We start from the raw sequence: 15,319 nt of genomic DNA, 5'->3' as shown, positions 1-15,319 counted from the left end.
CCTTCTGGGCTAGGCCTGGTTATCAAGGGGTTAACTAGCCAGCCCCTGCCCCCCCCCAGTTGCTTCCAGCCACCAATTAGTCTATAATCAGGCAGCTGCCAACTGTCCCTGGGGGCATGCGGGCAGCCTAATGGGACATTCTCTGGTTGGGGGTGTGGGGGCTGGAATTGGGGAAGGGGACCATGAAATCTGTGCTTAAACCTAGCACTGTGCCCTTCTGAACCTGTTTAGGGCCCACAGAACCCCCTCCTGCCCTCAGCACTGGGGCTGCCAGGCTTAGGGACCCCAGCCCTGGGGTTCAACACCTACTCAACGCTCTGCAGGGAATGAAGCCCAGAGTCAGGCAAACTTGACTTCAAACCCAGGCTCTGCCACTTTCTGGGTGTGTTCTATTGAGGGAATCACTTCCCCTCTAGGAGCCTCCTTCAGTAAAATAGACCCACCTTCCAGTTCTGTGGGGAGGAGTGATTGAAATGGTGGATCTGAGCTGCTTTGCACAGCGCCTGGCACTGCTGAACTCACCAGCAGCCCCCCTGCCAAGGACTTGACGGGACAGGCAGGCAGAAGCCAGGTGCTGAGGACACAGCCAGGGACCAGGTTCCCTTCCCTGGGGGCATGTGGTTGTGGGCCAGGCACAGTCTCTGCCTTAACTCTCCAGTCTCCCTCCCTCCTTGCTCAGACATTTCTGGTCTCGGACATTAATTGGATTTTCCTCTGCAGAGCCTGGGGCCAAGCTGCTACTTTCTGGGCTCCCCCTATCCCTAACCAGGTGCTAAGCTCTGTGGGGTCTCTCAGGGGTCTGGGTGACATCCACAGCTGCCACAGCAGCTGGCCCTTTAAGGAGGGAAGAAAACAATTATCTGGCCTGGGCATTGCATCAGCTGGAGCCTGGAGGGTCCCTGGGGAAGGGGGGGCAGGCTGGTGGTTGATTTCATTAGTGCCATGTGAGAACTCTCACCCGAGTCTGCTGGCTCCCCAGCTGCAGCCTCCTCCCCCAGGCAGCGGCAGCCCTAGCCCCATTGATTCCCCCTACCGCACCCCAAGAGCTCTACCTTGGAGGACTCCGTGTACCCCAGCCCACATCTTGGGCCCTGGGCAGAGAGGGGTGGGGAAATGTCTCTTGCACTGGCTTTTTGCTGACTTGGGGTGCAGCACTTTGCTGACAATGGGGGTGTCTCCCCTTAGTGTTTGGCTGACCAGGGCTTGGGGGGGGGCGTGGTCTGTATTTCTCCTACGCTGGCATTTTGTTGACGCAAGGGAGGGATGCTTTCTACACGGGCCTCTCACTGACCACGGGGCTGCCTTCTGCATTAGGGTTTTGCTGACCTGACAGAGGAGCTGAGCTGCTCTGGGTGTGTGTGAACTGAAGGCACAGGTGAGAAACGATTGCTCCCTGGCCTGAAGTTCAGGGGCAGAGAGGACACCAGGTATGTGAGCATCAGACAGACCTGGGTTCAAATCCTGAATTCTCCACTTCCAGGCTCTGGTGCCACTTCAGGCAACTGGTCTCAGACTCCTCTGGAAAACAGGCATAATTTACACTCCTACTGCTCCACCCCCATCAAGAAGGTACTGGGGGATTAGATGCAGTGACTGGATGTACACTGCCCCTCTCCCCCATCTTTTCCCTTTGCAAGTCTGGGCTTCTCCCACCTTGGGCTCAAGGTACCTGAACAAGAAAAAGAGGATGAGGGGGGAATGGAGAGAAGGGGAGGGGGAGTGCAGGACCCTCCTACCTCTGTTACAAGGGAGATGCCTTCGGACACCCCGATGCACCAAGCTCTGTGAGCCACATGGCCCTGGCCCCATGGAGCCTGCATTCCAGCCCCATTCTAGCCTGGGATGGCCCAGCACTGCTAATGACACCAGTGTCACTTTGTTGAAAGGAAGGATTCAGGGAGCCTAGAGTTGAGGAGGCAAAGAAGCAGGGATTAGGAGAGGGGGCAGTGTGTGCTCAGGCCCGGGTGATGTTGGGAGGGGCGGGTGGGTGGGGGAGGGCAGCAGTGGAGGAGAGAGGGTGGAGAGTGTGCAGTGGCAGAGGCCAGACCTTCCTGGTCAGTAGGGTACTAAAGGCTTAGGAGTTCTCCTGAGGCCAAAGGCAGCCCCTAAAGAACTTTAAGCCGAGAAGGTAGTGTTTTCTTTCCAGAGAGCAGGGGCTCGGGTCTATGGCCCTGGCAGAGCCTTCTTGGGAGTGACCTTTTGCCCTTTCACGCCCCCTTCCCTGGGTAGCAGCCCTGGTGCCCAGGGAGCTGGTTGTTTATGTGGCTTGCCCCAGGAGGGCGGGGCCGGGTCCCTCCAGCTCCCTCTCTCTGGGCCTTGTTGACAAAGTTCACCCCTTGGGTCCAGATTCTCCCTACCTCCCCAGGGAGCCAGAGGGCAAAAGGCATCGGTTTGGCACCAGGCTGGCCTATGTTCACATCCCAGCTCTGTAGCTCTTGAGGCGGGTGACTTCTGGCAAGGCCCACCCCATCTCTAGACCTCAGTGTCGTCAACTGTAAAACGGAGTTGGTCTTATTTCTACGGAAAGGACAAAATGAAATTCCAGATGAAAATTACAAAACCCTATCTTGATGTCTGTTGGCATTTCTGCTCTGTCGCCTGGGGCTGACACCTCCTCCAGGCCAGGCCTATGGGGCTGGGTGGGGGCGGGGACAGGGCTGGTGTCCCCAGTCTAAGGCTGCAGGAGCCCTGTGTTAGCAGGACCTCAGGCTCCGTTTAGTGTTCTGCTGTCACCCTCTTGAAATTCCTCATTTTGAACAAGGGTCCCACATTTTCATTTAGCACTGGGCCCTGCATATTATGCAGCCCCACAAATTGGGTAGGGGCAGGAAGAGGCAGGGAGAGACACAGACCTGCAAATAGTTCCCAAGTGGAGGAGGTACAAGGTGGAGGGCATGACTAACTGTCCCAAGGTGGGCGGGATGTTAATAATAGTAACATTTATTTAGTGCTTACTGTGTGCTAGGTTCTCCGCGAAGTACTTTACATACTCACCGTCCAACAGATCCTAGGAGGTAGGTACTATTATTATTTCCATTATATAGATGACAGAAGTGAGGTTAAAGTTCTTGGCCCAAGTCACACAGCCCTCAAGTAGCAGAATTGGGATTCAGACCCAGGTTGTTGGACAGCAGAGTGCATGCTGGGACTTGGGGAAGTCTCCCCTAGGAGGAGGGGCTCCCTGAGCTGTATCTTCAGAGTAGGAAGAGGTGCTGGGGGAGAGGGAGGGAAAGTGTCTGTGCTGAGGCCGGAGGCTTGGCCGGGGAGGTAGAGCCAAAGCTGGAGGAGGCTGAGGGAATGAACCTTTAGATTCCATCGTTCTAATTGCTCAAGTTCAGAGCTTCTGGTCACTCTGCCTCCAGGCCCTGCGGCCGCCAGGATTCCCCCCTCCCAGTTGGTCCCCTCCCCCATCCTCTCTTTAAACTGCCCACTCTTCCTCCACTGCCGGTTAATCTCATTATTCTCTGGACCTGAGTAGTCTCTGTCTCTCCTGGGCTCAGGCCCTGCAGGTCTAACTGCTTCCTGGGCCACATTCAGATGTCTCACAATCTGGGGTCCGAACCCAGGTCCCCAGGTCCCCAGCTCCGCCTGCCGGCACCTGCTCTGCCTCCAGCATCTCCAGCTCGTCTCTGCTGCCACCATCCACCCACTTGCTCAAGCTGGAAAGCTGGAAGTTCTCCTGGACACCTCCCTCTCCCTCACCCCCACATCCCACAGCCGTCCTCAGCAAGTCGTGTTAGCTCTCTGTATCTCTTTCCCTGCCCTCCGCCCCTTTCCAGGCCACCGCCGGCTCCCAGCCTAGACAGCATGGACAGCCTCCTGGAGTCGGCTCCTCCTGTTTCTGTTCTTGCCCTGCATTATTTCATTTTTCACACCGCAGCCAGCGTGATCTTCGAAAGATAAACGTTTGATTGTATCATCTCCCTGTGTAAGACCCTTCCAAGTCTTCTTGGAACCAAAGCCAGACTCTGACGCAGTCTCCGAGGCCCTGTGTGATCTGGTCCTTGCCTACCTTTTTCTCTCATCTGGTACCATTCTCCCTCTCCCTGAGCAGCAGGACTTTCGCACATGTCCCTCCATCCCGGAATGCACTCCTCCTCCTGTGCCTTGTTAACTCCTACTTAGCTTTCAGAGAGATACCGGCTCCAGCATCATTTCCCCGGTGAAGCCTAAAAACCAGAAACTAAACACTGCGCGCCCCCCGCCCCCCGCCCCCAGCTCCATAGGACCTCGTTAGTCTTCATTACACTCATCGTACTTGAATTGCTTCTTCCTTGTTTCTCTTTCTTGCTGGCCTGTGAACCCCGTGGGGTCAGGAATGCTGTGTTGCCTAGCCCCAGCACACAGTAGGTACACAGCGAGCTGGTCAGTGGATGAAAGGAACAGATGACTCATTGCTGCAGCCTCTTAACCAGCCTCCCTGCCTTCAGGCCTGCCTTCTGCTGTCCTTTCTTCGTATGGCCCCAGAGCCATCTTTCTAAAGTACAGAACTGACCCTGTCACCCCCCACTACTTAAAATACTTCAATAGCTCCCTATTGCTGACAAGAAAGGCCTCAGCTTCTTAGCATGGAATTCAAAGCCTTTGTGATCTTCACCGGACAGATGCCTCTCTAGCTTCATCTTCCCTGCTCCCTCCCCCCCCATTTTGAACTTCTGGCAGTTCCTCTAACACATCAGGCTGTTTGGTGCCTCGGTGCCTCTGCACTTGCTGTTCCCGCTGCCTGTAAGGCCTCCCCCACCCCTGCTTCATCTCCCTGGAACATGTCCTTCACTTTTCCAAACTGTCTCAGCTATCACCTTTGCTGCGAGGCCTCTGAGGACCCTTCTGGCCCTTCCTGGACAGTGTTAATTTGCCCTTCTTTGGCCACATCTGTACAGAGGCTACATCACCACTTCCTTATCTTCTGTTCGCGGAGCTCATCCAGTGCAGACACACTGATTTTTTTTTTTCCTCCCAAGATTGTTCCTCTTTACGCCTCTAGTTCCCAGCTTCTCCCCTTTCTTTCTTTTTTTTTTTTTTTTTTTAAGATTTTATTTTATTTATTTGAGAGAGAGAGACAGTGAGAGAGAGCATGAGCGAGGAGAAGGTCAGAGGGAGAAGCAGACTCCCCATGGAGCTGGGAGCCCGATGTGGGACTCGATCCCGGGACTCCAGGATCACGCCCTGAGCCGGAGGCAGTCGTTTAACCAACTGCGCCACCCAGGCGTCCCGCTTCTCCCCTTTCTTAATTAGGTCTTTGCTTGTATATAGAAACCCACTTTTATTTTTTATTCTTCAGTAATAAAGAAGAGTTCAGGGGCGCCTGGGTGGCTCAGTGGGTTAGAGCCTCTGCCTTCAGCTCAGGTCATGATCCCAGGGTCCTGGGATCGAGTCCCACATCAGGCTCTCTGCTCAGCGGGGGGCCTGCTTCCTTCTCTCTCTTTCTCTGCCTGCCTCTCTGCCTACTTGTGATCTCTGTCTGTCAAATAAATAAATAAAATCTTAAAAAAAAAAAAAAAGAAGGTTTTATTACCAGGACACAAGAGATTCCTGAGAACGGAGGGGCAGAAAAATCGGTAGCTTCTGGGAGGCAGGACCTATAGGTCAGGAGAAATGGAAGTGGCCGTTCTCTGAACCTTGCTAGCTGCCTCTATCTTTCTTTCTCCACAGGCTGGGTTTTCTCTGCTTTACCAGACCCTGGGCACCCTACAGTTGCTGAAAGGTGTCCTTCCTTCTGGGCCATATTCAGAGAACCCGGGGTTTGGCCGATCCAAGTCCAAACTTGTATGAGAGGATCTGATTGGCTCAGGATCTGATTGGGTCAGGTGCCCACCCAGGTTCAATCAACTGCAGCCTGCTGGGAAGGCTCTCCAAGTCAGACAGCCAGACGTTGCTCTTGACCAGGTTGGAGAAAGTTGGTGGTGGGGAGCGTCTTTGTTGTCTGAGCAAGTACATTAGAAGACACCTGCTAGAATCCTTAGAGTGCTGGGGTGGACCTGCACCCCATCCTTCCATCTGGATAGACCTGGAGAAAACAGCAGGCATTGTGACTTAAAGGGGAGTCTTTTCCTGGGCCAGCAAGGCCTAGTGCAGACTCTGAAGAGCCTACCAGTTGTCACTCAAAGCCCAGAGCAGAAAGGTAGGAAGATGAGACCCTAAATTTTCTCACTTCTCTTTGGAGTGGGCAGAGAAGGAAGAGGAGGGCATGAGCAGACAGGATAGTTCTCCCTACGAAAATCATATTCGTTCTGTAAGACAGAACTCATTTCCTCTCTTCAGTGAAGAACACTGTCATGCCTGCCCACCCTCAGCAGCCTTTTTTTTTTTTAACCTGAATTAATTCTATTCGTTTTACTTCTCTAATAATAAACATTTTTCAGTCCTCACTTTGTGCCAGACTCTATGTGCAAGCATTATTTTTTTTTAAAGATTTTATTTATTTATTTGACAGAGAGAGATCACAAGTAGGCAGAGAGGCAGGCAGAGAGAGCGAGAGGAAGGGAAGCAGGCTTCCCGCCGAGCAGAGAGCCCGATGCAGGGCTCGATCCCAGGACCCTGAGATCATGACCCGAGCCGAAGGCAGCGGCTTAACCCACTGAGCCACCCAGGCACCCCTGTGCAAGCATTATTTCATTGAATCCTGACACCCAGTAAGATAGGTACTATTACTATCCCCATCTTACAGACAAGGAAACTGAGGTTCAGAGAGGTGCCATTATTCGGCTAGGGACCCACAGCAGTGTGACTCCTGAATAAAACTCTACTTACTCACTTGCCTGTTTGCCTTCAGGATTGTGAGGGCCTCATAGGCAGATGCAAGGTTACCATTCTCCCTCTACTCCCCTGTGCCCAGGAAGGGGTCAGCCTAGAATAAGGGCTCCCAATGATGGAGGACAGATGGAGGCAGAGAGAGTAGAAAAGGGGGGTGGGAGTTGAGGATCTACCTTGTGTGGCTATGTGACTCAGAACAAATCGCTTAATCTTTCAGAGCCTCTGCTTTCTCATTCAGAAATGGGGGTGATAATTCCTGCTGTGCAGCTCATACTAGACTGGCTGTAGGGTCAATTTGTAAGTAGGAGAGAATTGAGCAATTTCTAAGGATTGTTATTATCAGAATGGATTGTGATACCGAGGCTGTGGTACCAGGGCTCGAGGTAGCCACTGTGTCCAAGCTCCTACAGGATGCGGGCAAGCCTAGAGCTTCCCACAGTGAGAAGTAGCACTTTCAGCAGGAGCTGAGGTCACTTTCAGTGGGTCGTGGACCTGTCATTATATAGCACTGTCTCGCGTAGTGAGAAAGTCGGTTCCCTTTCAACTCCATCAAGTCCAAGGTTGTCCCAGGGAGAAAGTGCCAGTGTGTCTTTAACAACTTTCCAACACTGCTACCCTTTGCTTTTTAACAAAGAGGTCTTGACTGGCAACTCCGTGTAGCTAAAATTTAATAATACAGTTTGCTTTTACTCTATTTATTTTACCATCATTTTCTACTTACTGAAAGCAATAATAGCCTTTGCATTTATAGTAGTAACATAAACTTTCTATTTACAGTAAATGCATGTAAGTTAAAAGTGTCAATTTTAAGACCATAGTTAAGGAACTGTACAAGAGTATGGAGATTTGGCAGAAATTGTTGAGGGGGCACACAATGTCATGTGCATAATGCAAAATTGGGAAGTGCTATGGGGACGTCAGAGACATGGCCTATTGGCCTAAGTAATCTTGAAGTTCCCTTCCACCTGCCTGGAAAATCTGGGGTCTCTTCCCACTCTGCCAGCCTGCTTCCCTCTCCTCACCTCATGCCCTGTCTTGGGTTTCTTTCAGAAAATCCTGCCATAATTATTCTGCAGACAGGAGAATTTGTGCTATCTGCCCCTTCCCTACTGGAGAGGGAGGCTCTTGGAGCCGGAGTGTCTAGATAGGGATAGCATGTCCCTTCATCTCTGAGGCAGCAGCTGGGCACTCCTGGGGGAAGCAGGAGCTGCAGACTCCTCAGTTCTCTTGGTTCCCATGCACAACACAAACCTCAGGCCTCCCAGAGGGTGGGAGTCCCAGGGAGCACAGAGGCTGTGGGAGCTGCAGGTGAGGGCAAGGCCATCCCAGGGCCTGCAGGCCCCAGAGCTTGGGGCCTGGGGACAACAAAGCTGGGGAGGATTTGAGGTCTCAAAGGTCCCCCTTTCCCTGCTTCCCCCCTCTCACCTCTTTGAGCTGCTGTCTGTCTGCCCTGGGGTATTGGGCCGCAACCCCCACCTTGCCCCCAGAGGCCTCAGAGTACACACAGAATGTATCCCCGGGAATCAACACCAGGGCCAGGCAGGAGGGATGGAAGTCCTGCCTGTCTCTTCTTCAATCCCATGTCCACAGCAGGAGGGCAGGCCTGGGCTCCAGGAGGGTGCGGGTCCTGGGTAGTGTGAGGCATGTGCTTCTGTATCCCTAGTGAATGTCTGAGGGTCTCTGTGAAGGCATACTGTGTGTGTGTGTGTGTGTGTGTGAGAGAGAGAGAAAGTTTGTGTGTGTGTGTGTGTGTGTGTGTGGTGAAGTAGCTCTGGGGGATATGTCTGAAGGACTCTGTGAAGGCATGCTGCGTGTGTGCGCACACACAGCGTGTGGTATGTGTGTCTGAGATTCTCTGTGAGTAGCAGGTGAGTTTGTGTATGCGTGCCAGGATGTCTGTGTGACGTGCAAGGGGGTCTGCAGTGCGCTCCTCTCCACGCGGTGTGTGTCTGCGAGACATATTGTGTGTGTGCTGTGTGTCTAGGCAGCTTGCTGCTGGGTGTGGTGTGTGCCTGTTGTTTTGTGTAGTCGCCGTCTTTGTACAGCGCGCGTCTGGCTGCGTGGTGCGTCTGAGTGGCCGCGGGAAGCTGCGTGGCGTGTGCGCGGGTCTTTGTGCCCTGGGAACGGTCCGGGGGCGGAGCGGTGTGCCGGGAATGCGGAGTGCGCCTCAGGGCGGTGGGTGTGCTGGGTTCTTGGGGAGGGTTACCGTGATGGGGTGGGGGAGAAGGGGTGGGAGCGGGCGGCGCCTTCCAGCTAGGCGCGGGGCTGGTAACCCGAGCCCCTTCCCCTATGAAATATTGATCGAGCCTCACCGCTACTGAGGCAGGGGCCAGGGGATGCGGAGAGGGCTGGGTCGGTCGCTGTCCATGGTGCTGCTGAGAGGGGGGAGCCGATCTCCCTATCCACCAACATCCTGCGAGGGGGGGTTTTGGGGGGAAGGGTCGGGGACTGCCTCTGAGTATGAGGTTGCCTGTTCTACCGCCTGTGGCTCAATTCCGCCCCCCCCCCATCTAGAAAGGGGGAACGGGAGCAAATGGACATTTTGGAGGGGATCGGTATCCCCCAGGAGGAGGGTAACGACAGGGCTGGGTTTGCCTGGGACCGTTTTAATGCACACCTGTGGTGTGATTGTTGGTAGCATCTCTGCTCATTCTCAAGAGTCGTAGTTGGATGATAAATTATGTGCTTCCCAGTCATAAGGTGTTGCTCCAAAGACCTCTTCTCCCCGCTTCTCTGCTTTGCCCTGGGGGTTTGGTAAGTTCTGGGGTGCGCACCTGTCAGGTATGTGTGTTTGCAGGTTAGGCAATCGGCCTTCCTGTGCTAGGGCTGATCCGCAATAAGTGCCGGGGAACCAAGCTCGTTGGAATCCTGCTGAAGCCCAGACCTACTCCTGGGAATCCAGCCCTCTTTGCCACCAATTCAAATCCTGCTTTCCATGGGAACAGTGCTCTTTTTCAAGCCTGGGCTTCCCTTGCCATCCTACAGCCTTGTCTGGACAGGCCTTTCCTTGGTTTTGATGTCACAATACGGTAGGGCCTCCAGGTTGGCCGTCTGTACACTCAACGGTATCTTCTCTGACCTTCCTGCTGATTCTCTCTTCTTTAGTGGATTCTATTTTCCTCCTGCCCTTCGCTCTGGATATTACCTCTCACCCTTTGCTCTCTCTGTACTCCCCTCTGGGCATTCTCTTTCTTTTCTGCACCTCACTTTTCCCTTCGTGGTACACATCCAAATCCTGCCCACTCACATTGCTCTCCTGGGCTCCACTGAATCTGCTTACCTGCCCAGTGCCTCTATGTGGGAGTTGCAACATTATGTCAGACTCATCACAACTAAGATGGGACTCATCTTCCCCTTAAGCCAGTGTTTTCCTCTGGGACCTCAAGCTTTGCTGATGGTGCTTCTCAGTCTCCACCCTTCCTGTAAATCACTTTGGATTCTGGTTTTTTTTTTTCCTCTTCCCAACAGTGTCCCATCTAGGCAACCCCCAAGCCTTTGCATGACTCCTGGGCACCCCTTTCCTTTTCCCGTCTGCATTATCTGAAGCAGTGCAGCCTTCTTATCTGCCTTTTGACTCTTCTTCCTTCTGTCAGACCTTCTTCTGAGTCTGCACTCAGTGTCAGATTGATCTCTGTTAAAACAGACATCTAAGTCATGTCAGATTTCACTCCCTATGGGATTAAAGCCAAGCTTCTTAAGAAGCCCTGCATTCAGAGCCCTTCATTGGCTGTTCCCAGCCTACCTTTCTAGCCCTCCCTCCCACAATTGTATTTACATCCTGTTCCAGCTGCACTGCTCTCTATTCACCATCCTACAAACATAGCACTTTCTCTCTGGACCTTCCCAGGTAGTTCCCAACTCCTTCCTGCCAACTCTGTCTCTCCAAATCCCACCTGTCTTTTGAGATACTCTGCAGTGCACTTCCCAGTGTGCCATTTCTGGTCTCCCTATCCTGGAGCTTTCACTCTTGCAGAATAACCAGAATATTTAATCTTTAATTTTCAGTGCCTTGGGTGGCCCATAGACCAGCAACGTGGGTTATCACCTTAGATCTTGTTAGAAATGCAGATTTTCGGGGTGCCTGGGTGGCTCAGTGGTTTAAGCCTCTGCCTTCAGCTCAGGTCATGATTTCAGGGTCCTGGGATCAAGCCCCACATCAGGCTATCTGTTCAGCCGGGAGCCTGCTTCCCCCTCTCTCTCTGCCTGCCTCTCTGCCTACTTGTGATCTCTCTCTGTCTATCAAATAAATAAATAAACATCTTTAAAAAAATGCAGACTTTCAGGTTCCCCCTGGGGTGTATGGGATTGAGGTCTGCATTTCAACAAGATCCCCAAGTGATTTGTGTGAATATTCAAGTTTGAGGGTACATTCATGAAGGGTAGGATTTTGCTTCTGTTTGGGAATGGCCTTCAGTCAGGGCTGGTGGTGTTCACAAGTGCCAAGTCTGGCAGCCCCCACCAGGTGACAGGTACCACATCTGGCTGGATCTCTTGAGCTGTGAGAAGGGGTGGAGGGTTGAGAAGCATGCGTACTTTGCCTGGACCCCTCCCACCGGGAATCTATTCCTCCCAAGACCCCCAGAGTTCAAGCTCTGGGGATCTGACTCCAGAAAACGCTCTAGCAAGACAAGGAGGAATCACTTAGTCAATGAAAAAGTAGTTATCAAGCAGATAGCAGAACTTCTTCCTCTTCATAAAACACATATTGGTGGAAATGACTGTTGGTTTAACGTGTTTTGAAAAGAAAAACAAGTATTTTAGTTTTTCTTTATGATAACATCAATATAGTCTCTCAAGTGGGAACTTAGAAAAACACAGTATGTCATATGAAGAAAATAAAATGACTCACAATTCTACTATCCAACTGCAAATACTGTTAATTTAATATTTGTTTGAGATCATGATTCATTCATTCAGCACATTTTTACAAAGCCCTACTGTGGGCCAGACCTATGCCAGGCCCTAGAGTTTCCTGGTGAAGAAGACATGGTGTCTATTTTTAGGTGGCTCACACCAGGGGCTGGGGTGTGGGAAGACAGGCACTGAACAAATTAGGAATAGCAACATATGAGTTTCCTAAGGCAGCTATAACAAAGTACCACAAACTGGCTTGCCTAAAACAACAGAAACTTAATTCTCTCATAGTTCTGGAGACTAAAGATCCAAGGTCAAGGTGTTGGCAGGATCGGTTCCTTCTGAGGGAGATGCTCTTCCATGGCTCTCACCTCACTTCTGGTGACAGCTGCTAATCCCCGGCATTCTTTAATCTGTTGCTCCTCACTCCAGACTCTGCCTCCGTCGTCCCATGGCATTCTCCCTGTGTGTCTCTGTCTTCACATAGCTGTATTCTTTTAAAGACACCAGTCATCTTGGATTAGGGCCCAACCTACACCAATATGACTTCAACTTCACTGATCACATCTGCAATGACCTTCTTCCAGTCAAGGTCATATTCTACAGTACTGGGGTTTCTACCTCAACGTATCTTTTTTTGGAGGCGGGGGGTGGGGTGGACACAGTTCACATAATAGGCAGGGCCAGTGCAGAGTCTGGGAGAGCATGACAGGGGGACTCACTTTGGCTGGGCAGATTCCTGGAAAAATGACATTGCATCTGGGACTGAGCAAAGAGTAGGGATCAGCCAGGCAAAGGGGGTACGCAGACAAATGCAGGGTAGGAAGGCTAGAGAAGAGCATTCCAGGCAGATGAGAGACACAGAGCACTTTTGAAGAACAGGAACGAGGCAAGTGCTGCTGAAACACAGATGAGGGGCAAGAGCAGGGGATGAGCTGAGCCACTGGGCTTACGGTCCTCGGCATGAGGGGGTTTTACTTTATCCTGAAGGAAATGGGGAGCTACGGGAAGCTGTCGTGCAGGAGTGATTCATTCTGCTTTGTGACTGATCTCACAAAACTGAGCTGTCCGAAGGCTGTGTGGTTCCTCTCTATCTCCAGTTCTGAGGGAAAGACACATGGCCATGTCCTCAGGAGCACCGTGGCTGAGAGAAGACCCATGGCAGCCCAGGCTGAGGAATGAAGGCATGGCCCTGCCTCCAGCAGCCCCTAGTCCAAGCAGGGAGGACAAGCCCTGCCCTCCGCAACCTTGGTCTGAGCAGGACACAGGGTTCAACCAGCTGTGGGTCTCTCTTGCCCTTCAGTGTTTTGAGTCCTTGGAGTTGGGAACACAGATTTGGGTCTGCCCACCCCACCTCTGCCCTGCCATGAGGCCTGTGTCTGAGAATGTGTCCAGGGCAAGCACATGGCCTGTGGAGGGTCCCCGAGACCAGAGGTGCAGATGCCAAGGGAGGCCACGTGCTAGGTTTAGTGGGGGTCATCTTCTGAGTACCTTGCTCCCCTCAAAGAATGTCTGGCTATCGCCTTTCTATGCAGGAACTAGTCTGGTGCTCACCCCATCCCTTACCACACCCTCAGAGGGCCACCTCTTTACCGTGTGTGATGGGGAGGACTTCCCTGTCCAAAGCTGCTTGTCCTCCCTTGCCTGGGCTGGGTGGGCCAGGCTGGGTGGAGGAGAAGTGGGTCAGCCCCGTAGCCATGGTGACAGCAGCTGCTCCCTGCCAGCCTTCTCATCTCCTCACCACAAACCTCACCGAGGAGCTCTTTTGTCCGACCTGCAGGGATGGGGGCCAGGAGAGTGGTACTGGGGGCTGGAGCGGGGATGAGTGTGTGTGTATTCAAGCTCACACAAGTGCCTGCCCAGAGCCGGTGTGCGTGCCTCAGCCACAGGAACCCAAGACCCAGGTAAGACACTTCCCACTTCCCTGCCCACTGAAGGTTGGGCTCTTCCCACCTCTCTGGGCTGGGCAGGGGCCAAGGAGGGCTGTGTGTGTGAGTGTGCATGGGTGTCTACACATATGTGAGTCCGCAAAAGCCTGTGGCGTCAGTGTGGCGGCTTCTGTGTGCCTTTGTCTCGGGGGTGCGTGTGCTTCTCTGTGGACACATGTGATTATGTCTTTAAGTGTATATCATCTGTCTGGGTCTGTAGGGTGTATGATTACACATTTGAAATCGAGTGCCTTCTGTCTCTCCCTGTGTGTGTGTATAGCGTTGTGTGTGGGAGTCCGGCTGGGGGGAGACAAAGGTCACAGAATCAGGAGGGGAGCTGGTATGGTGCTCCCTGTGCAAGCTGGGTGTGCTCCCTCAGCCCAATCTACCTCTCCCATCATGTGCCTGTCCTGTCACCTGCCCATCTTTTCCTGAGCGAGGGGAAGGAGAGTCTAGGAAAAAAGAGAACCCCTCCACCCTTCTGTGGAGGCAGACACTGGCCTCTGACATGGGCATAGATTGGGATGGAAAATATGGTGGGCAGCCCTGGTGCTGGGTCCAAGTTGAGTCAGGGGTCTCCAATGCCAGACCCAGCATCCAGTGGGGGCCCGGGAGCTGAGATGCTGGCAGAGAACAGCACAGCATCATATGCCAGCTCCCACCTCAGCTAAGAGGCACAGGGACCCTGAACCCATGCTGTCCTGGGATCTGGGTAGAAGCAGCCTGGGCCTGGAGGGGTGATCCTGTTGGTCTCTGAGCCTTCATGAAGTGGTTGCATTTGGTGTGCTATCCAGACCAATAAGCGTTGACACCTGTATACCTTCCCCGTTTACAAAGGCACCATTAGGAGTAGTAACAGTATAGTTGCCCAGCTGAGCATTTAGCTCTGTTACCAGTCCTTATTTTGCAACATTTCATCTAATAATCCTAAAGCAAGCATTCTCATCTCACGGCCAAGAGATGAGGAGCAGTAGGCTGGGGTTGGGGGGCTTGTTAAGGAATTGCCCTGCATCCTACAGCTTGTAAGTGACAGATTTAGGTTTTGAACCAAGTCTGTCTCCAAAGCCTGTGTGTGTATGTGTGTGTGTGTGTGTGTGTGTTTAAAGATTTTATTGATTTACTTGAACCAGAGTGAGAGCCAGAGCAAGAGAGAGGGAGAAGCAGACCCCCTGCTGAGCAGAGAGTCCAACACAGGGCTCAATCTTAGGACCCTGAGATCATGACCTGAGCCACCCAGGCACCCCTACAGCCTGTGTATTTAATCAGTGTTTTCTTGCTCCTCATTATACCCATCTGACACCCAGTCCAGCCTGGAGAGTGGGGCTGGGTCCAGGTGGCAACTAGACTCATCACATAGAAGAGGAGATGGGGGACGCCTGGGTAGGAAGTCGGTTAAGCTTTTGTCTGCCTTCAGCTCAGGTCATGATCCCAGGATCCTGGGATCGAGTTCCACATCCCTGCTCTGCGTGGAGCCTGCTTCCCCCTCTGCCTCTCTCCCTGCTCGTGCTCCCTTGCATGCGCATTCTCTCTCTCCCTCTCCCTCTCTATCTTTAAAAAAAGAAGAAGAAAAAAAAATTTTAAAAAAGAAGAAGAAGAAAAAGAAGAGATGGAAGTTCAGAGAAGCAGAATGACTTGCTCAGGGTGACATGGCTGGGGGTGGAGCCAGGAGCCCCCCCCCCCCCCCCCCCCGACCCCCTGCCGCCCAACCCCACTGCGCATGTCAGAGTCTGGGGAAAGACGCAAACCCTATCAGTCAGGGGGAGGACTGAGGAATGAGGAGTAGG

General features: G+C 52.7%; 1 protein-coding gene across 1 annotated transcript in view; it reads left to right on the top strand.

Annotated features, from left to right (window-relative positions):
* RIMS3 (regulating synaptic membrane exocytosis 3) overlaps positions 1–15,319 on the top strand; it is a 40,319-nt gene that overhangs the window by 1,073 nt on the left and 23,927 nt on the right. The window lies entirely within an intron of this gene.

This window comes from Neovison vison, chromosome 2, assembly GCF_020171115.1.
Source record: "Neovison vison isolate M4711 chromosome 2, ASM_NN_V1, whole genome shotgun sequence".
Lineage (NCBI taxonomy): Eukaryota > Metazoa > Chordata > Mammalia > Carnivora > Mustelidae > Neogale > Neogale vison.
Note: the sequence above shows the minus strand (reverse complement) of the source record. Positions and strands in the feature narration are given on the sequence as shown.